This window comes from Apodemus sylvaticus, chromosome 7, assembly GCF_947179515.1.
Source record: "Apodemus sylvaticus chromosome 7, mApoSyl1.1, whole genome shotgun sequence".
Classification (NCBI taxonomy): Eukaryota; Metazoa; Chordata; class Mammalia; order Rodentia; family Muridae; genus Apodemus; species Apodemus sylvaticus.
The window spans coordinates 30,248,270-30,271,872 of record NC_067478.1 but is presented as its reverse complement, the minus strand read 5'-3'; positions in this window follow the sequence as shown (position 1 = coordinate 30,271,872).

Sequence of the window (23,603 nt, the reverse complement as noted above, 5' to 3'; positions counted from 1 at the left end):
GTAGAGAGTTGGGTGTCAGAACAGAAATGACAGGTGATAGATCACTTAGCCTTTAAGGTTATAATGATTGGCTTTTGCACTGATTTTAAAAGAGAACCGCTAGAGTCTTTGGAGCAGAGGAGTGACAGGGCATACTTTACATTTTAAAACATCACCTTGTCTGCCTTATGGAAATTGAATTGCAGAAAGATCAAAGGTTGAAACAGGAAGATAATTTGGGAGTTGGTATCTGGAAGAATATTGCATTCCTTATTAACATGGTTTAAAATTGGACAGAACAAGGGAGAGATGAAATCCCAAGTGCAATATATGATATCATGGGATAATCTCATGGAGACATGAGAAAATTAGCCAGAACATGGAACTATTACATGAGCATTGTACACAAGATGAGATCTGAAATCATAACTTAATAGAACCTTGGGAGTTCCATTTAAAAAGAGATTTTTTTAAAATAAAGTTCTTTTTGGAAAAATTAGAAGTAAAGAAAGAGGAATTAGACAAGGGAAATTAGAAGAAAACCTCAATGCGATTAAAAAGAAATTGTGGCTGACTTTATGGAATCTTTAAAGTATTCTAACTTGGTGGTGGTACAGAGAAATGGGGAAATAGTTTAAGTAAATCGTAAAGTGGAGATAGAGTTTTTAAAAATAAAATATATATTAGATCATTTGACTATATTGATATGAAGGATGCACTGGTGAATCTGAAAGCAGAGAATACAAAGGAACTAGTCTTTGAGAAGGTGAATGTGCAAAGCCCTCAGTAGAACATGGAAAGCTGATGCCTTGGGCAGAGTTTAGAGTTACTGGACTCTTAAGCCTATGTTATCATCTAGTTTGACTTGGATTTGAGTATCTCTGAATTACTTGTCTCAGAGTCAGGAATCTACATAGACATAGCAAGAGTATATCTGTTTCTTCTTTTTTGTGATCCCATAGCTGTAATGTCTTGAACACATGGCAATGTGATGGGATAGGACCTACCTCTGCTTCACCTGTGAAAATGTATGTACAGACTCCAGAAGGTGTCATGTTTGTTAAAGTTTTACCGTCTTTCTTTTTGGTCAAAGATACAAGTGTGCACTTAGAAACTGATGGTTGTTTATGGGTAAAATAGATGGCATTTTAAACAAGAAAACTAACTTGACATTTGTACTCATCCTCTATCTCCATTGACATAAAGAGGAGGTGATCATCTATGGTGCTGTCAACATACATGGAACCATGTTTTGAATAGTTTGATAGTGGTTTGTGGGGAGGAAAATTCAGTTTATGTGTCTAATGTATGATTTTTCCACTCATTCTACAGAATTAACTTTCATAAAAACCCAAGTGAAATTGAAAGCTTTTGGAGCTAAGTTTTCTTTTTTTCTATATTCTTTGTTTATGTTCCAAATGATTTCCCCTTTCCCTGTTTCCCCCTCCCCATATTTTTTTTCTGGATTCAATAGTACATTTTCCTCAGAAGAAAACATAAAATTTTGGGGAGGCATAAGTTTGCTCATTGTGCTTTGTTTTGCATGTAAGATACATTATCATTATGTGCTGGGTGTATTGTAGAATCTATTTACCCAAGGATATTTTACCACTCTTGTCATGCAGAGGTAATAGGCAGAAAAGATTGAGAAAAATGTTATTAGTTAGATGATTTGGGAATACAAAGGAAAGAGTCTGAATTGGTCCCTAAAGAACAGGAACACTTTTCAGAGACACTTTTTAGAGAAAAGGAATACTTAGCCATCAATCTAGAAGATCCTATTTAAATGAGAATTCATGGTGACATATTTTTTTTCTGAACATGAAAATCCTTCAGTGGTCACTAGAAAATGCATCATTTGGTGGCTCATTTTCACTTGGCCTCTATTAATGTTAAGTATTATATCCATGGAAAACACAGCTGTATTGCAGTGTGTGGAATTATAGAAATTTCCTAGAACAACGATGTTAGTCTCCTTGTTTAGGAAAAGGAAGGTTAGGATCTGAAGTCACGACTTTGGTTTTCTTTTATATATATATTTTCTTTTCTATATTCTTTGTTTACATTCCAAATGATTTCCACTTTCCCAGATCCCCCCTCCCCATATGTCCCATGAACCTTCTTCTCTCCACCCATTGGTTTTCATTCCCCTTCTCTAATCCTTTTCCTGACCTATTACGGACCACTTCCTCTTTTAAGGCATCTAATACTGAGACCTCTTTCCTCAAATCATTTGAATTTGGTTAAAGAAAAGTAATTCTAGCAGTTTTCATTGGACTGTGTTTCTAGCTCCTCCCAACAGGACATCTCCTATAACCAGAAAAGAATTCCAATGGAGAGATTGGGACACCAATCCAGTCACAAAACCTGTGACACACAATATTTCCTGCCTATAAGATGTGCTGGGGCAAATTATGTGAGTGTCTAACCATAACTGGTCCAGTCTGAGACTCATGTCCTGAGAGAGAGTCCACTCCTGGCACAGATTGGAGGGTCAGGAACCAGATGATAGCTTAGAGACCTAAGACAGAACCAAATGAAACTGGCAAAAATAAAAGTCAATGAAATGGTTGTCCTCAATGCCAGTTTCTGGTATTGGTGGTTAGTTACTCATCAGACTTCTTCTAAGAAAGCAAAACTTAATTCTCTGGGTACAGGAAGAAATGGGGAAAAATCACACACACACACACACACACACACACACACACAGAGAGAGAGAGAGAGAGAGAGAGAGAGAGAGAGAGAGAGCACAGTTGGTAGATGAAGCAAGATTCACCAAGCTCCAATAACCTCATTTCTACACATACATATATGCATACATACATACATACATACACACACACATACATACATACATACATACATACAGACAGACAGATGGATGAAACAAAGGTACAACCATTAGACTCCAATAACTTTTTTCTCTTAAACTTTTAGCACTCCCTAAGACAAAGTTTTCTATGTAAAAAGAAAATTGCTTCATAGTCACAAGTTATGTGTTCTCTAAAACAATCAACACAAAAACATATTCTCCAGAAACAGATTAAAATCATTACAAAAAGGAAATTGAAATAGGATTATTGATTATGTCTTCTTCTTTTGAAACTCATACCTAATCAGCACTTCTATCTTTCTCTCCACAAGTTCATCATAATCTATCTGATTTATAGATTAACAAAATTTAAGCAAGCCAGTCTTTATTGAAAAGCAAGCAAGTTCTTTTCTGTGGTTACCTGCTGACAACTTCTACTTACCATCAAACACACCATCATCTATCTTATATACCATTTTTGAAGTCTTGTTCAGCTAAACTGGCTAATCATCTCTTCTCTGCTCTTAGAATCATAATGAAATTACCTACTCATTGTTTTTTTTCAATTAGGTATATTCTTTATAATGATCCTCCTTTTCATGATACACACGAAAATCTGCGGCCACATCCCTAGATAACTGTATAAAGGAACTCTCGCTCAACCTAGAAGGACTTCTTACATCATTATTAACTTGTCCCAAGCTTATTTTTCTTGCTACTAAAATTGTCTGGAAGGTATGAAACTCACTGTATTATTTTTCTCTCCTATCCATCTCTTGCTATTCTATGAAGAAGGGGCACATTCTATTATTAATTCTTACTTTAAACTTTCTATTAATTACCCTTGTAGAAGAAACAGTGTAGCAGCCTCTGCATAAATGCCAGGGGCCAAGCATCTCTGACAGGAGGACCTAATTGAAGACTGCCTGAGAGACCAACGATTGCTGACACAGTGCCAGCCCACAAGAGAGCCTGCATGGGATTGACCTGGGTCCTCCTCGGCACATATGTTACAGTTGTGCAGCCTAATATTTGTATGGACTGCTAACAGTGGGAACAGGGTCTTTCTCTGACTTTTTGTCTTCTTTTGGTACTCTTTTCTCCTACTGTGTTGCATTGTATAGCCTTGATAAGATAGGAGGTGTCTAATATCATTAAAATCACTTGATATGCCAGGGCTGGTTCATACCCCCAAGACACCTGCTCTTTTCTGAAGAGAAATAGAGGTGGAGTGGATGGGTAGGGAAAACAGAATATGGGGACACTAGGAGGAGAGGATAGAGGGCAAACTGTGGTTAGGAATGTAGAAAAAATAAACCCTTTATATTAAGCATTCTATACATTCATCTTCTACCCATTATCTAGAAGGAGATGTTGTTCCAGAAAGAAAGACACTTCTTAGACCATAGATCTCCTGCCCACTGTCCCCCATGGTCCCTCCAGATGGCACGAAAGCCTTCCTGAATGTCTGAGATTCTCTCCTGCCTTCATCAGGACAGACCTTGAATAAAGTGTTTACTTGAACCAAATTGTCCCCGGGCTTTTGACAGATCTGTGAGCAGAATAAAATTGGATTTTAGTTAAGAGCTTCATTAACAATGAAATAGAGGAATGAAACCAATCCTTTAGGAATGGTGGTCTTCCATTCAATCCAGAGAATACTTGCTGCTTTTGAGTTCAGTGATGCCACACCTAATACCAAAGTCAAGTTGTTGGTAGTATTGCAGTCAAGAGATCAATTCTCTTTTGCTTTTAAGAGGCATTATATCTTACCATGGCACTGTCAACTTGTTGTTAATATGTCCCATCTGTACATATTTGCCTTGTATTATCACCTTAAGTTAATTATGACTGATGTAATTGTATTTGTATATATTAATTGTGCTACAGGTTTTGATTATGGAATTTTCATAACATTATTTGATTACATTCACTCCAGTCATAGACTAACATATCTGTGTACATGTTTTAAGTGCTTTCCTTTCTCCTTAGTTCACAGAAGACAATCTTATACCTCAAATAGTACTTAGAATATAGTACAAACCCATTAGATATTTGTAGGATGAATGTATGCCATAAACTTTTATATGTCTTGACACTTCTGACAAGGAAGTATTATGTGTGGGAGATTCTGAAACACCAATTGGCTTAAATTGATTTCCACAGCTCTAACTTCTCAAATTAGTAGAGATGGATATCAAAACTTAAATGTTGAGTTCTTCTTTTTTACACAGATCAATGATTGACCACTTCTAATTAACCATGCTCATAAATTATGATTTTTCAGAAAAAAACATGTTTCTCAGCTCATAAAGTTATTTTCTCAATGAGGATTAAGTTCTCATATTTGCTAAAGATATTTCATTTGGGCTCATCAGTGTATTTCCAAAATACAAGACAACATGAAGGCAAAGAAGAAAGGAAAGAAATAGCAAGGCATAGCTTACTGTGGACATAAAATGCAGCAAGCAAACCATAAAGCTTACAGAAAAATTTTCACAAAACAATAAAAATAATGATCCATGTTTTAATGCTGCCAAAACACATGTTTTATGGAAGTTAATGATGGGTTTAGAAAAGTCAACCATTTAGAAAATTGTGCATGTGATTTCTAAAATGTATTTATTATATAACACTCCGAGTTTATGCAAAGGAATGAATATCTTTTGCAACAATTATGCGGATTAAACATTGTCAGTGAATGTTCTTTACAAAAATGATAATTTTTGGCCTGAGGAGATGTCTCATGGCCTAGGAACACTGAATGCTTTCGCTGAGGACTCAGTTTCTATTTCCATCACCCACATGGCATCCCACAAATATCTGTATCTTCACTGACGTGGTACCTGATACTCCCCTTTAGTTCCCAAGGGCAGCATACACACAGGTAGTAGATAGGCATACATGCAGGCAAAAATCCATAACACATAAAATAGTAAACTATTTCTCAATTTAAAATGAACATTTCTTGCAAATTAGAAAGAGATGATGGGGAAGTGCTATAATAGCAATAACATTTACATTAAGAATAACCATGTCATATTTTAGGGTTTGTCATTTAACTGCTAAGAGTAATTATTGTAGTAGGAGCTATATGAAGTTTGGATTTCAACATATTGCTCAATATTTTCAGAATCTAAACTTTCCAACCTATTCTGAGATCTCCACAGCACAGGGATTCCTTTCAATCAAGACTCAGCACTCTTTTCAATTACTTGTCTGGGTTCTCAGTGTGAAACTATGTCCTTTAAAGCTGCTGTCAAAAGTTGACAACTGATCTTTGACAGTGTTGACCCTTTTTATAAGGAAGATTATATCCATGTATTTCTATGGATTCCCTAAGGTTCTTCCACTGGACAGACAACAAACCTGGGTACTGGACTCTATTATTTTGCTTTTCATGAGAGTGCCTCTGCTGAGCTGAATTTGACATTCTGTCCTCAGGGCTACAATGGATTGACTTCAGGATAATCATACACCTTCTACGCATGCTCTGCCAGAGGGTTCAGAAGGTTGTAAACACAGAAGATTAAGAAAATTTTCTTTAATGAGTCACCCTGGTGTTTTGAGTTTTTGTGGTTTTTCATTCTTCCTATGTGGCCTTAAGAAGAGAATAAGACCAACAGAACAACACTTAGAATTAAAGACAACACTTTATTTAGAGAATGAACTGATAGTATATCTTCAAGAAATAAACAAGCAACCCTTCCAAGAGGGAAGTTTGGGACTTTGAATGGTGATTTTAGTTGGGTAAGATAGTGGTGAAGTGTGTTAAGGAAAAATGAACTCCTGCGAGCAAGCTTAGCTTTTATAAGTAAAATCCTTTAAGATGTTAGGGTGTTGTGGTCAAGCTGCTAGAATGAGATAGAGCTCAAATGTCTTCTGAGATATAACATTCAGTTGCCACACATTTTTTCCTATCTTGATGTCTATAGTGGTTTGTAAAAAAAATGGCCCCCATAGGCTCCATATATTCCATTAGAGTATAAAATTCTTTCATAAAATTACAAAGGTTAGGAGATGAGGCCTTGTTGGAGAAAATGCATCACTGGGGGGAAGGGAGGTTGGGCTTTGAGGTTTCAAAAGCCCATGCTAGCCTTTCTTCCTGAAACCTACAACTAAGGAGGTAGCTTTCAGTCACTGCTCCAGTACCTTGTCTGCTGCCATCATGATCCTCACCATGATGATAATGGTTACCTCTGAAACCCTAAACAAGTCTATAATTAAATGCTTACTGTTATAAGAGTTGCCTTGGTCATAGAGTCTCTTCACAGTAATAGAAAAATGCATTAAGTTAAAAAAAAAGACAGTGTATTTTGCAAAGCTATCTTGGCCAAGCCCAACATCTCAGTTTTCATTGATTTTAGGAGGCATTGGTGGTCTCCTCTAGCTATTTCCTTCTGGACCAGGGTGCAGAGTCAGAGGGTAGAAAAAACTAAGTGTGGCCAGCCCAAAGTATAGAGTAGTCTCTGCTTCAGAGTAGTCTAACAGCTGGTATGGGGAAGATAGTGGACAAGCTAGGAGGATTTGTTTAAATATATGGTGGGTAATTTGTTTACCGGGCTTTGAGTTCACTCCAGGAGGTAGAGAGGTAGAGGAAGGAAGAGAAGAAAGAGGAGGAAGAAGAGGAGCAGGAGGAGGAGGGAGAGAAGATCCCAATTAGGAGTTCTGGAAATGGAAGTATCCAAGAATGGATGTTGCCAAAGTCATTACATGGCTTGCAAAATGACAAGCCTCCAGTGAACTGTAAGTAGCCAGCTGTGTCTTAGAGGATTTTTGTTTTGTTTTTTGTTTTGTTTGATTTTCTTCTTGTCTTTTGTTGTTGTAGTTGTTTTGTTTTGAATTTATAAATGTCTACCTTTACATGACCTGTTTGGTTAATGTAATAATAGTTCTTCCATTTTCTACCCTCAGGAGATCCAAGGCTCATTAGATTTTAAAGGTAACTGAGGCCAGTGAAGAGAGCTGTTCTGGAATCATTTGGAAACCCCTAGCTGAGCTATTGGTTACCATTGTTGGTTCTGCTGAGAGTTATCAATACGAAGTAAGGGCATAATGTAATACACCACTACAGTCTTTGAATCCTTCACAGAGGAAGACAGCCTGACCCTCTCCACCACAAGGAGATGAACAGCCCAACTTGGAAGTGTTAGAGAGTTTGTAAACAATAAGGGAACTTCTCTCCCAGTGTAATAAGTTAGGATACAGGTAGCAGTTACTAGAATGCATGGAACTTGTTGCTTGAGGCTTACACAGAAGAATAGACTAGATACTTTTTGGGAGAAGATGACTTTTAGAAAAATTATAATTTTCATATGAATTGGGCCAAAACTTACAGATGTCTGGGTTTAAATAATTCATTGACTCCTACAGGAATGAGTGTGAGACTGGAAATACCATAAAGTTGGTCACAGAGTAGGACAATATATTTTTAATAGCAAACATTATTTAATGGTATTTTTGTCATTAGAAAATTTTGGGGAGGAATGCAGAGGAAGCAACTCATATGATTAGTGGTCAGGTTAAGTGATTTGAAGTATCCCTCCTGTATGTTTCTTTGAGGCTGATTGGAGAGAGATGTTTTAGTAGCTGGTTTCCAGAAGGTACTATTGCTAACCGTATTCCATGTACCTCAGTTAGGAGATTGGTGGTTGGTTTATAATAGGCCTGGAGAGATCTAATAATATTTGTATTGTGGATGTGAGGACACAGAGGGAGTGTATGGACATGGGAGAGTTTAAGCATTTCCATGGAGATGCAGAAATACTTAACTGCCAATGATGTGGAGTCTGCTTGTATAAGTTTGACTCCTTTGAGCTTTGATGGGTAGATCCAATTGGAGACACCTTGAGGTCTGGCCACCATTTGAACGGTAAGGATTACCAGATATAGTCCTGTCCAAATGAGCTCAAGGTGATGGGAATGAATTTAAGCTATATGTGGCCTCTCAGGTTAAGTGATAGGTACAAGGATCCACTATGAGCTTGGGCAGAAGCTGGTTCATGGAAGTGTCTGAGTGAGATAAATGTAAATAATCATCTTAGGATATAGACTCTTGAAGAGGAATTACCCAATAGGAATGGGCAACCATACCTGAGCTCAAAGAAGAAGGTAATTATGTTAGCACTTCCTATCTATGCTTTTTGCTTAACCATGATCCTTAGAGGAAGCAATTGATCTAAATGTAAGGAACCTTTCCACTCTATAATAGACCTGGCTTATGTTCTATTTTATTGTCTTCTTGTGGTGAACTTCTGAAACCAACTAACACATTCTCAGAACAGATGACAGCAGGCTTTCAGAATGTATCACAAAGATTATCTTTACAAGCAAAGATATCTGTTATGGTGTGGTGTTTTGGGAGATTGCCTTGTCCCATTCATGTTCTGGAAAATGTTTAGATATATCAATTATATATTCTGTATTAAGAGAATATATTATATATTTAGAGGTATGCTAAACTCTGAATGTTTGTATATTTGGTAAAAATTTGAAGAGACAACCAGCTACAATAGTACTTCTTTGCAACCTTACTGGCTTTAATTAACCCAGGTTAATTAAAAAGAAAACAACCCCAAAAGTACACTACATGGCTAGAAAACACTTCCTGAGGCCATACTATTATTAAACAAAAACCACAGTGCCAGTTGGGCCACCTCCCTGTGAGTTGTTGGTCAGTGAAGCCACTGAGACCACACAGTCTATTGCTACCACTGTTAGCTGTATGTATACCATGTGTTTTGACTGTAGGACATAGGAGATGTAATTAACCTGGGACTGAACTGGAAATGCCCTCATTGCTTGATGGCTTTCATAGTGCCAGAGGAGACTACACATGCTATTTGGCCATTGACCCCAATGCTAAAATACTGATATGCCTGAAGGATGTGTCTGCTTGTGCAATAATGACTTGGCTGCCATGGGTAAGACCAACAGGTTTCCAAATGTATTTAAGGCCCACTAAACAAGAGGCAGTTCATATCTGATACTGTGAGCTAGGAAAAAAGTCCTGTGGCAGGGTTGGTCTTAGGTGCCAGTGGAGAAAGAGCTTTCTATCACTTCACTAGGTGAATGTGAAGCACCTGTCAATCTGTTTTCTAAACATATATAGTTTTGCCCATACATCACTGTTGCTATCCTTGTCTACAACTGGTGACAATCCTAAAAACAAATGAGTCATGCTATGGCATAGGGCACTGATTCATAATGTAATTATTCTCAATTTGTGGTCATCTACAGTCACCCCTCCCCAAAGGCTGAGTGACCTTTTCAGAAATGGGTGCAGAAAGAACATAAGAACCAAAGGAAGAAGTGAAATGTTTTGTAGCAGTTCCCTCCAAGATTGAAACAGTCCATCTCCCATAGAAGCTCCTATGACAGAAGGTAAATAATTCAAAACACCTTCAAGAATTCCATTAGAATGACAGATTCACTGGGCTCCTACATCCCAAGAATAACCAATAAAGGCTTCTGAGAGTCACTTTCAGACAAACCACAGTTGCAAAGAAGAGAGATCAACTTCATGGAACAGGCAGAGACCAATCAAGCAACATGGAAGAAGTTTAGAACAACTCAGTTATTTGAAAAGGACACTCTCCAAACTGTTAAGCTGACTGCAGGTTGTGTAGTCTGCTCCAAGTTCCCAGCTTTTGGGAGCCGTCCCTAATGCTGGGTTAGGACTTGGTGATGTTGCTGTCTGCAGTAGATGGAATGGCAGGAAAACCACAGGTTAATATATTACATGCTTTGTCTGCAGCTAATGAAGGGTTTGGGAATGATTGAGAGGTTTGACCTTGTTGGAAAAGATATAAGCTTGTTGGAGGTGGTGTATTGCTGTGATGGGCTTTTGGTTTTCAAACACCCATGCTATACTCTCTCTCTCTCTCTCTCTCTCTCTCTCTCCTCCTTTCCTTTGTTCCCTTTATCTCTGTGCCTCTCTTTTTCTGTCCACTTCTGCCATCCTCTGCGTGTTTCTTTCTCTCTGTCTTCTGTTCCTTTGTACTTCTGTTTCTCTGTCCCTCTTTGCCTCTTTCCCTCTTCACCCCCTTAGGTCAGGATAGAAATCTCTCAGCTACTGCTTTAGTGCCATGCCTCTTTGCTTACTGCTATGATGACAATGGACTAATTCTTTGAAACTCTAAGCAAGCCCCTATTATTATTATTATTGTTATTACTACTATTGTTATTATTATTTGTAAAGAATCACCTTGGTCTTAACAGCAATAAAATAGTAAGTGAGACATGGTATTTGAGTAATTTCTGCTCCTGTAAGTTTTCACCCATGCATATTTTTGTAAATAAGCTCACTAAAACTTATTAGTTCACCAAATTGGATTTTGATAATACTCATACTTTGGTCTACCATGAGCTTCCTATTTGGGATAAGTAGGTGTTTGTGTTTTGCCTCCCCAGGAAAAAAATTGTCAACACAATATAACAGATACAATCACTTAGGTTAGTCCAGGTCCTTAACTATGTTACAGAAACTGACTTCAGGATAGTATAATTTATTTTGTTAGCTAAGGGTGTATGGAGATACAGAAGGAGAGAGAGAGAGAGAGAGAGAGAGAGAGAGAGAGAGAGAGAGAGAGAGAGAGAGAATGAATAAGGGCTTAATTGGCTAAACCTCTATTACTTTCCTTGGTGTGAATATTCAGATAATTCTACAGCCTCGATTTCACTTGTATGCAAGCTAGAAATGAAGAGCACCCTAATCTGAACAAAAGAAGAAAATTTAATGAAACTTGGCAGAAAGGAATCACTCTTCTCTGAAAGCTGCATCATTGGAGGTTTTTAACATTAGCGCAGGTCTTGTGCATGGTGAGATCAAAAGCTAAGAAACGGTCATCAAAGATTTAGCAATGTTTCTTTCTCTGGTAGTGTATGTAGTATTAGATTTCTTGCTCAGTCAAATTTGTATAAGGATGTAATCTTGTAGCATTAGAGAGAAATGAATCATTCCATCTTTAAAACAAAACTGGTCACAGGTTTAAAACAAAGAAATACCCTTAAAAAATAAACAGACAAGACACAGAAACCAAATATACAATTAGCAATTCTAACATCTGTATGTAATTCAAAGCATATCATTTTATATATAATTTGTGCCTTAGACCTAAATATTTGCCCCAGAGCATGGATAAAGTATCCATGTTTAAAAGTTATAGAGAGAACAATTGAAAATGATATCTAGGTAACCACTTCCTAAGGAATGGACAGAAAAGAGCATCTAAGCATGAAGGGTGGTGGACTCACAAAGGCCAGCCCAAGATATGACACATGCTAACAGCACATAACCAAAAATGTTCCAAGAGCAAGAACCTAAACTTTTCAGAATATAACTCAATGTATCACAATTATCCTGCCAAGAATGTGATTATTTGTGTCAGTAAATATCCACAACAGTTTAGAAGGTAATGCTTTCCTTTCAAAGGAAATATGAAAAGTCTTAAAATGAAGCTATTCTAAGTTTCCATTTATAAACTGAACATTTAACTGAAACATTGGATCATATTTCTATTCGATTGCTTTTGGAGACAAGAGATTTAAAACTGAAACACATTTCAGATTGTGATCAATTTGAGATGTTATTTATGAAATACTCATTACTTTTCAATGCCCTAGTAGTTGTCTCCAGTGCAAAACAGTCCATTTCAACCAGAAAATTCTTTACTATTTATTTTTTGAAACATGGTTTATTTAGTCCTGGCTGTCCTAGAACTCACTATAAAGATGAAGATGGCCTGTAACTCCCAAGATCTACCTGTCTATGATTCTTGACTGTGAGGATTAAAGAGATATAAATCACCCATGGCATCCAATGAAATTATAAATAAAAATCTAGAGCTGGGTATTTGGCAAATTGAGTGCATATACAGTAAAGTCACTAGTGAAGACTCCATCATCATATTTGCTTATGTATCTATATCGAGGCATATCTTTTTTAAAGCAATAGAAAGTCACAAAATCTTTGAGCAATGGTATAGGCAATCAGTTTATTTCTTTGCAAAGGACATTCACAAATGTTAAAAAATGTAAGAAAAGCTGTTTGCAATAGATGGTAATGAATACAGAAACCTGTAACAAGACAAGATGTAGAGAATAAGAGATGCTGATTTTCATCACTTAATGGGGCATCTATATTGCATTTCTTTTCAGGGTTCTGGGAACACTGCAGAAGAAGGAACTGGTTGGTAAATGACTACAAGGAAAATTACTATTCTGCATATAATAGGATACCTGCAAGTATATACTCATAGAGGTTGTGGTAGTATGCATAAGACTTCTGTGATTCTAAGCTAGACAACATCACAGCCTTGGGAGAAGAGTGATATATGAAGTCACCCTCCTAGCCAAGGAAGCTTTGGCAATTGATAAGGGACCATGGATTTTCTGTAAGTGTATAGTCAACTTTATACAGTGGCAAGCCACGCATCCAAGCATGTGAGAGTAGCAAATGTTGAACTTGATGGGTCTTAGGAAAAAAAGAAAGATGGATGGGTAGGGATTGGTGTATGGGTCTGAGAGGTGTTGGGACACTAAGATATATAAGGACAATTAAATCTTTTCAAAAAACTAATAAAACATATATCATAAAACCTTTCATCATTGTTAAAAGTTGTTCATGTTCAAGACAAGTATTATGTGCAAAATCAGATGCAAACCTCTTATTAACAACTCAACATTTACTTGGCAGCAATGTCTTATGGGAAATAAAGTCCAGAAGTGGAATAAATTGGAAAAGTATTTAAATATCTGTTATACCTTAACAAATACCTGTGAATCTATTGTGGAAAGAAACCCTATAAGTACAAAGAAAGTAGTAAATCTTTTAAGTATTCTTCAGACTGTAGTATCATTGACGGTATGCTGATGAAAACGCCCACAAATATAAAGAATGGGTCAAAGCTTTGAACTCTTCTTGTGCTAGATCAACATCAGAAAGCTCATGTTGCTGAGATACACTAAACATGTAAAGATTGCGCCAAATCCTTACAAAGTGCTCAGCTCCTGCTCCATTAGAGATTTCACCCTGGGGTAGAGTCAATGAATGTAAGAGAGTGGAAGAGCATTGAATGTTCTTTATATGTTTGTATAAACTGGAGAACTCTCAGTAGAAAAACTCTACATTTCCAATAAGGGTAGCAAAGCCTTTAACTATTTTCAAAATTGAATTGATCTTCATGAATCCTAAATGGAGCAAAACTCCACAAATGCAAAGAATTCCAAGTCTAACTTTTATTCACACGTTACTCAACAGCAGCTAATTCATGTGTGAGAACTCTTTAACTGTAATACATTTATGTTAAGGCCTTTAATCTAAGTTTCATATTTTCTAAAGAATAATAAGGACCTGGAGAAAATGGTTCTGTTGGTTAAATCATTTGATATATAAGGATGGCTAAGATTAATTTCCAGGAACACACGGTAGAATGAAGCAACCAATATCTGAAAGTTACCCTGTGACCTTGAGATATAGGAAAGAACATGTTCATGTCCACATTCATGCCACATACAATAATAATATATAAATTATTTTTAAAAGGATCATGAATAATAATATCTATTCAAATTTGCATGTGTGTGCAGGTGGTTCAATGGGATAGAAGAGGGGGTTTTATTCCATGGACTGGAGTTATAGAAGTTTTGACCCATCTGAGGCAGATGCTGGGAATGAAACTTTGGTCCTCTGGATGTAGTTTTAAAAACCAACTTTAATAAGGGTAGTTAAATGTTTTAAACTTCCTTCTAGACCAACACCCACCAAAGATAGTGGAAAAGAAAGGTTAATAGAACAAAGTAGGGATGTGGACCTCTTTAAGAATACTTCTTTGAGAATGGATTCAATCTGCATTGTCAGCAGTTTAGTTCACAGGAATCATCAGTGATACCCTGATCAACTAGCAAAGACCACTCACAAATTAGAAACTGAAGTTTGATCCAGATGAAACCTCAAAGCTCTGCCAATCGGACAAGTCCTCAGAAATAGTAAGAAGCTGCTGGAATACCAACAGAAGTTCTTTATTATGTTTCTCTTTAAAAAATCATGACTAACAATGACCAGCAAAGAATGACTAGACAAACCAACACAAGACAGCACCATCCACTGTCTGATGGATTATATTTATTCCCTTTCCAAACATCATCTGTTCTCTCAAGCACCAGTTCTAGAAAAATACCGCAAGCCCTTTTTCCAGGCAGCTTCCAGAAAAACACATGTCTGTTCTCAACAAAACACCCTCCCATGTGTGTACTTCAGCATAAACACCCTCTTATAAGAGTTTTCTGAAAAATGTAATAGGACACAACTGAGTCTCAAAAGAACCCTTATCTGGAAATGCAGTTAGTTGCCCTTAAACAAAAAGCTATCTTTCCATTTCCTTACTTTAAAATTATATGTCTTTTAAATGTTTCTTGAAATATATCTGAATTATCCAAAGCATACATAAACACACATACATGTACACATACATATGCAAAGGCATGATTTATATATAGACAGACAGACAGGCAGATAGGTAGATGATAGGTACATAGGTAAATGATAGAAGATAGGTAGATGATAGATAGATAGATAGATAGATAGATAGATAGATAGATAGATAGATAGATAGACAGACAATAGATAGAATACACTCAAACCAAAACATGGTCCCAGTCTTTTAAGAGATATTCATTACTGAAAATATTGAAAGTAGGATGCATACTTCAGTGATACTATTTAACCAGCAAGCAAGAGCAGCTAGTTTCAGAATGGAGCATAACCAAATCCCAAATGCAAACAACAAAAGCATCAACAACAACTTTATTTTTGTGTAATACTATGAAGGTAAAACATAAGGTTTCAGTACTCCCATCAGATTGTAATGTTCCTTGCTTTCCAATCTTTGTTGGCTAAGTTGCCCATGCTTCTGGAGAAAATGTAGAAACGAGCAGCAGTCATCAAAATTCTTTCCCATTTCTATCCCTATCTTCAGTTCTGGGAAGTCCAATCTCCACGCCATGCCCCACTGTGTGTACTGAAAATATTCCTTAGAATTTAAAAGCTATCACATTTTGCATATCCTGTAAAACCCATTTCTTCTTTTCTTATTCTGACTTCATGTAACATTTCCAGGTAACATAGTGATTGAAATGCAAACCAAAGAGTGTGCTTCGTCTTCATCACTCCTGAAGAACAGTTAGCAATCCCTCTCACACCAGAATTTATGTGACTGCCCCTAGGGAAGCAGAATAAAATTTGTGCCTTCCAGTTCCTTGTTTCATATTTTCAGCACCTTCTTCCCATGTCTGGGTCAAAGAGACAAATTAAACTGAGGGAACACTATCATGAAAAACTACTGCCTTGATCTACACAGTGGATGGCCGTGCATGGTGTGTTTTGTACATTTTCGTCCCTTGGTGAGGATGCTTATATTGACTACTTGAGTTGTCCTATAAATTGATTCAAAAAGAAAAAGCTCAATGGGGCAAATAAATCACACTTGCCTTCCTTCTTACTATTAAATAGACTATTCTTGAAGCCATTCTCACATGCTGCCGTTTTAAATCTTGTATTGCCTAAGGGTTTCAAATTCCTTTTCACATAAATATAAGTACCTATACAAGCACAAATAGGAAGTCTATTTTAAATCATCAACTGATCATTTACAGAGTATAAATGACATAAAGATTTTTCTGACACCAGTTCCATGGGAACAAAAATGAACTCCAATAGAGTTGGTCCTGCTGGGAAAATAACTATATCTCTACTGACATCAGCTTTCTATGCACAACAGCAGATCAGAAACTGAACTATGATATTCTACAAAGAATTATCACATCTCTACTTTCTACCCCAGCCACTAACACTCTCTAATTTAAAGCTCTGATTAAATGGAGTGGTTACATGGGGAGTAATATCTTCATCCTAACAAATATATAGAAGTATGCTTTGGAAGACTGATCCTTCTTAAACATTACTGAAACATGCTTAAAAGCAATGCTGAATATAAAAAGAGATTAAAATTGTCAGCTGTCTGAAGTTTAGTTTTTTTTATAGATAAATACACTAGTATCTGTAGGCCCTTGTAAGTTTTGTCTTACTTCCCAGAAATCCTCATGAATTAATAAAGTATATATGCTTAGGAGAATGTTTGGATACAACTTTCTAATAAGATCAAGATCCTGTTCAATTAAATTTTTACAAAAATATCTGTGATTTATTCAAAATGATTGAAGTAATGATTTCACAAGTGTGGTGAAGCAATATAATTAAGTATTGAGACAATACTTTGCAGAAAACAGTGAATCCAAATTAGTTTTTAAAACTAAATATTCATATAAGGAAGAATCACTTATAAAGGTAGTTTGTGGTCATCTGATTGTAGAAGAATGATTCATGTTTATCACCTTGTACAAAACTCAAGTCCAAGTGGATCAAGAACCTCAACATAAAACTAGATATAATAAATCTAATAAAAAAGAATATTGAAAATAACCTTGAATGCATTGGCACAGTAGAAAATTTCCTGAACATAATACAAATGGGTCAGGCTCTAAGATCAACAGCTGACAAATGGGACCTCATGAAACTGAAAAGCTTCTGTAAGCAAAAGGACACAATCAGTAGAATAAAATGGCAAACTACATATTAGAAGGAAAATGTCACTAAGCCTAAATCTAATTAAGGGCTAATACCCAAAATATAAAAAGGACTCAAGAAGTTAACCTCCAAAAACTAAATAACCCAATTTAAAATGGGGTACAGAGCTACAGAGACTTCTCAACAAAAGAATCTCAAATGGCCACTAAGAACTTAAATCATCCTCCTTAATCATCAGGGAAAGGTAAATCAAAATGTTCCTGGGATTCACCAGACACTAATAAAATGACTTAGATCAAAAACTCAAGTGACAGAACATGCTAATGAGGATATAGAGAAAAAGGAACACTCCTCTACTGATGATGGGATTGCGAAATGGTACAACCACTCTGCAAATCAATTTCCTCAGAAAAATGGAAATAGTTCTACCTGAAGGCCCAACTATACCACTCCTGGGCATATACTCAAAAGATGCTCCACTGTAAAGCAAGGACATGTGCTCCCCTATGTTCATAGCAGCTTTATTAATAATAGGCAGAATCTGGAAACAATCTTGATGTCCCTCAACTTGAAAATGGATACAGAAAATGTGTTTCATTTGCACAATGATATACTATTCAGCTTTTTAAAACAAGGACATCATGAATTTTGCAGGCAAATGAATAGAACTAGCAAGTATCATGCTGAGTGAGGTAACCCATACCCAAAAAGACATGCATGGTTTCTACTCACTGAGAAGCAGATATTAGCCAAAAAGTGAAAAATATCCATTGTAAAACTCATATACCATAGAAAGTTTAACAAGAAGGAAGGACCAAGTGAGAATGCTTCAATCTCACCTAGAAGGGAGAGTAACATAATTACAGGAGTCAGAGGGAGTGAGAGACGTGGGTGGGAGTAGGGAGGGTACAGGAAAAAGGGTGATAGGATCAGGTATGGGGAGAAAAAGGATAGAAGGCTTTAGGGCCAGGAAAATGAATGTAATTATGCAGCTGCAGGGTTGAGAGGCAAGGGAAACCTCTAAAAAGTCTCAGACTCTTAGGATGTGAGAGGCTCCCAGGACTCAGTGGAAATGACCTTAGTTAAAATGCCCAATAATATTAAGCTGGAACCTGAAGAGATCCCCTCCAGTAGACAGGTCTCCTAGTGGAGGGATGGGGGTCACCAAACTACTTTTATTATTTTGGGCCCAGAATTGTTCCTCTCTAAAAGAAATGTTGGGACAAAAATGGAGCAGAAACTGAAGGAATGGCCATCCAGTGACAGGCCCAAAATGGGCCAGTCCATCCAATGGAATGTCACCAAATCCTGAAACTATGTTACTAATAACATGTTATGCTTGCATACAGAAGCCTAGCATGGCTGTCCTCTGAGAGGTTCTACCAGCTTCTGGTTGAGACAGATGCAGATTCTTACAGCCAAGCATTGGACTGAGCTCTGGAATCCTTATGGAAGAGTATGGTTAGGAATTAAAGGAACTGAAGGGGATGACAACCACATAGAAAGTCCAACAGTATCAACTAACCCAGACCCCTAGCATCTCCCAGATGCTGAGCCACCAACTAAAGAGCATATACAGGCTGGTCTGAGGTCCACGACTGATATGTAGTAGAAGACTACCTTGTCTGGCCTCAGTGACAGAGGATGTGCCTAATCCTGTAGGAACTTGATGCCTCAGGAAAGGGGATGTATTGGGGATTAGGTGGGAGTAAGTGGGAGAGCATGCTCTCAGAAGCAAAGGGGAGGGGTGAAGAATTCTGGAGGGGCACAGGGAAAGGGGCAACATTTGGAATGTAAATAAATAAAACAATGAAAAAATAAAATAAAATAAAATAAAATAAAATAAAATAAAATAAAATAAAAACAGTTTGATCCGGTATAACATTGAGGAACATAAACGAGGCCAATGTTTTTCCTTCTCTTGATTTATTTCCTAATTCCTTTTCATTATTTAGTGTTTTCAATTTTTCGGAACAGGAGATATAGTTACATGACAAAGTACTTGTCTACTGCGGGAGGTCGTATCTCCAACACAACAAAAACATCAATAATCAATCAATCAGTCATTTAAAATTATTTTTATTTTATTACTTAGGCGTAATAATGAGCTTCTTGATGACAGTCTGTGTATGTGTGTAATGTATTGCAATCCTGTTCAACCTTACCTCATTACCTTCTCTTGTATGCCGCTCAATCCTACTTTTAACCTTCCTCTTTCCATCCAACACTGCTTCTACCTTCATGACCTTTCTGTCTGTGTGTGCCCAAGGAGATTCACTAGAGTTCTTTACAGGAAATATGGGAATTGATATATAGGACCTTCAGTACCTTGACATTGCCTATACCACAGAAGAAAATGTCTTACCATCTCCTACCCACCGTCAATTGTATATAAATCCACAGAGAAGAATGGGTCCCCTAAGTTCCTCTCTGCTTCATAAGAGGGTACTTATAGGCCCTATCCTATGCAGGTGATGGGCTGTAATCACAATGCTGTGAGTTCAGGTATGTAACAGCCTTGTGCCTGGAAGTTCAGATGTGGTGTTCTATACTGTTTGCCTACCGCTTCCCTGAGCACTTACCTTTTTTTTTCAGTTACTTCCTCTATGACATTATTTGAGCCTTGGAGGAGTGAAAGAGATGGCTTATTTGAGACTGGATATTCAATAGTCATTTATTCTTAGAATTTGACCAGTTTTACGGGCCTAAGATTGTAAACAGCAGCTTCTCTGACCAAAGCTGACAGCAACACTATTGTATAGGTATTGGTTATAAACAGAGTTATTTAAAATGCACTTGACAGGATCAATAAATAAACACTATGTCTCTAGAAGCAATGTAGAATGAAGCTTTGCCTGTGGAAAATTTTACATGGGTCACATAAAAACACAGCTTTTTCAATTTAAAAATCAATTTAAGATGAAAAATAGGAAAGAAATAAAACTGTCTCTAATACTAAAGTCAGCCCAAATTTTATTATTGATGGCTAAAAAACTAGTATATTCATCTATATATTGTTATGAAAATTGCTTGTGAAATACCAGTAAATGAAAATTGATACCCAGACGCTCTATAAAATCCTTAATTTAATGTCTTCTATAACTTTGATTCTGTAGAATCTTAATTTTTTATAATAAGTAAAACAATGTATTCTTCACAATGTTTAAGATAAATAAAAGTACCCTACTGGATTAAGGTAAATATACCTGCTATGGAACTATGAATTCACAAGATAGACACCATAAAAACAAACTTTTAAAAACATAAGTTTTATTTCATTGCCTATGGCTTACCAATGTAAGCACTGAGAATAGTCACAGGCTTTTTATAAATGGAAGATTACTATAGTTTAAAACACATTTCCCAAGTCACAATCCATTAAATCTTCTAGTGTCTAGAAGTATGTGACCTGTCTACTCAATCAATTAAAATTTTAAATACATTTAAATCACTTGTGGAGAAAACTGAGTTTAGATAGAGAAAATTGCTGAAAAGTAGAAATTTAAATTCTCCCTTGGGTATCTCACCCATCATTCCCATCTGGAATGACATTACATGGGAAATGATTGACTAGAAGCATTATCTACTCAGAAATTATGTGTAATAAAGCTGTGAAGAAGTACACACATCACCACAGCAGAATTTGTCTCTGCTTTACTTCAAGAAATCAGCTTAATACTAGTGAGTAAATTAGTTAGATTGAGATATCAATTATATTACTTTTATTTATTACCAGTTTAATTAACACAGAAAGAAACAAGTTTCCTTCCAGCGTTTTTGTAGTTCTTTTACATGTCTTGATTTGGTTGATCCTCTTTTCTCACTCCCCTCCACACCTTTTAGTGTTATTCCATCACCAGTCGTACACTTCCCATATCCATGGCTCAAATATTCTATCAATATCATCGACTATTTATTCCCCTTTCATGTTCTCCTTTCTAGTTTCAGGATTCACATTCATTTGTAATGCTCACATACACACAAGTACACACAGACATGCACACACAAACATACAAATACACATACACACATGTGTGGGTATAATTATAATCAGAAGCTATTTTTTATATATGACAGAGTATAGAGAACATATTCTATTTATTTTTCTGTGTCTAAGAATAATTTCTGGCAAATATCTTTTTTCTTTATGCTAGAATACAATTAAATTAGGTGCATGTACATTTTTATTATTTATTGCTTGTTGAAAATCATTTTATTCATATAACATACTCTGATCATCCCTATCCTCATTCCCAACTCCTCTCAGATCCTTCCCCACTTCCCCCCATTAGACTCGATCATACCTTTTCTTTCTCTTTAGAAAGCTAACAAGAAACAACAAAACTATAGGAAACACACAAACACCCCACAAAACACTAAATAAGAAAACATAGTACAATCAAAAGACCAAAAAGGCCAAAAATAAATGATCAAGCAAAGCAATATGAGACAAAGAGTCTACAAAAATGCCATTGTGTTTAGTTTGTGTTGAACATCCACTGTTAAACTTATAGCGTAACTTGAAGTGTATTTCATTTACCCAGTGAGAATCCACTGGAAAACTTTCTTTGCACATGTGTGCCAATTACAGAAACCTTCTTATTTAGAGGTGTGAGCCCTTGCTTATTTACTCCTCCCAGCACTGGGGACCCATTTGGCTTAAATCTGTACAGGCTCTGTCTGTGCTACCTTAGTCTTTGTGTGTTCACATGTACATCAGTTCTGTTGTTTTAGGAGGACACTGTTTCCTTGGAGCCAATTATTCCCTCTGCTTCTTACAATTTTTCCACCTCCTCTACTGTGTAGTTTCCTGACCTCCAAGGAGATGGTTTGAGGACAAAGCATGCTAAATACTGAGTATTCCAAATTTTCTCACTCTTTACTCATTGTCCAGTAGTGAGTTTCCATGACTTATGTCAGGTCCCATATACTGTAAGAAGAAGCTTCTCTGAAGATGGCTGGCTCAGACACTGTACTATAGGTACAGCAGAGCATCATTAGGAATCATTTCATTGCTATGTTCCTTTAACAGAACATTTGTTTTTCCTCTAGGTTCATGCTCTCTCTGGTCTTGGGTTTTTAGACTCCCTAGTATTGGGCATGAGATTCATCTCATGGAGTAATCCTCAAATCCAAGCAAATAATATGTGGTTACTCCTGCAAAGTTTGTACCACTGTTTCACCAGAATTGTCTTCCTGGAGGGTTACCACTTTAGGTCATGAGTCTCATAGATTGGTTGATGACTACTTTTGATCTTGGGTAGAATGCTAGGTAACTTGCAATATGAGCACTCATCACTTGGAGCAACACCTTTTGTTTGACACTATCTTGTCTTCTCCATGTTCAATGAGCACTCACAATGTTGTCCTCAGTACTGTGGCCTTTACTATCAGTTTGTAGAGAAAAATCAAGTCTTGGGAATAGCCTGATATGTTTAGAGGTTTCCATGAGGTTCTATGGCCAATGACTCTACTAGATAAAGCATGTTCCTGACAATGAGGTTTCAGTTGGTGGTGGAAGAGGTCTAATTGGAATATTGTTTTCCCGTTTATTTGATAGCTCCTTTTAGATTTCTTCCATGTAGTAAGCTTCTCCTATAGTATGTTTCCATATAGGATTCCTTTTCTTAATGATCCTTAGTATTAGTTGTCCCTCCCCACCTCCCTCCCTTACCCATGTCCTTTCCCCAATTAATCCCCTCCACATTTAATCTTTCCACTCTAGCCTCAGCCTGCTTTTTCATATTTTGAGATTTTAAAAAGAGAGAAAGAGAAAGAAATAAAGAAAAAATAAAACCAACCCAATATTTAACCTCCAATTTGTCTTAACAGAATTTATCACATTAGTCAATGGATTTAGATGATGTGCCTGTGGAACTAGATAAAATGTCTTAGATATAGTAATAACAACTGATGTAGAAAGTTCCTCACAACACTGTTAATACTGTTAAGCCAAATGGAAATATCTGAATTGGTCCAAATGTAATTTTAAAATTTTGGTAATTATAAATTATCTTTTTCTTAAAAAAATCATTGGAAAAAAATCTAACCCAAGGACTTAAGATGATAGAACTAGATAATAGAGACCTGAAAACATTATCACTATCATGAATCATGATGAAATGCAGATCCAAATACCAATTAAATGTCAAGTCATACCCGTAGGAGTATCAATTAAAACAAAACAAAGATTATAAATTGTGGCAAAAATGTAGAGAAAAGTGAATC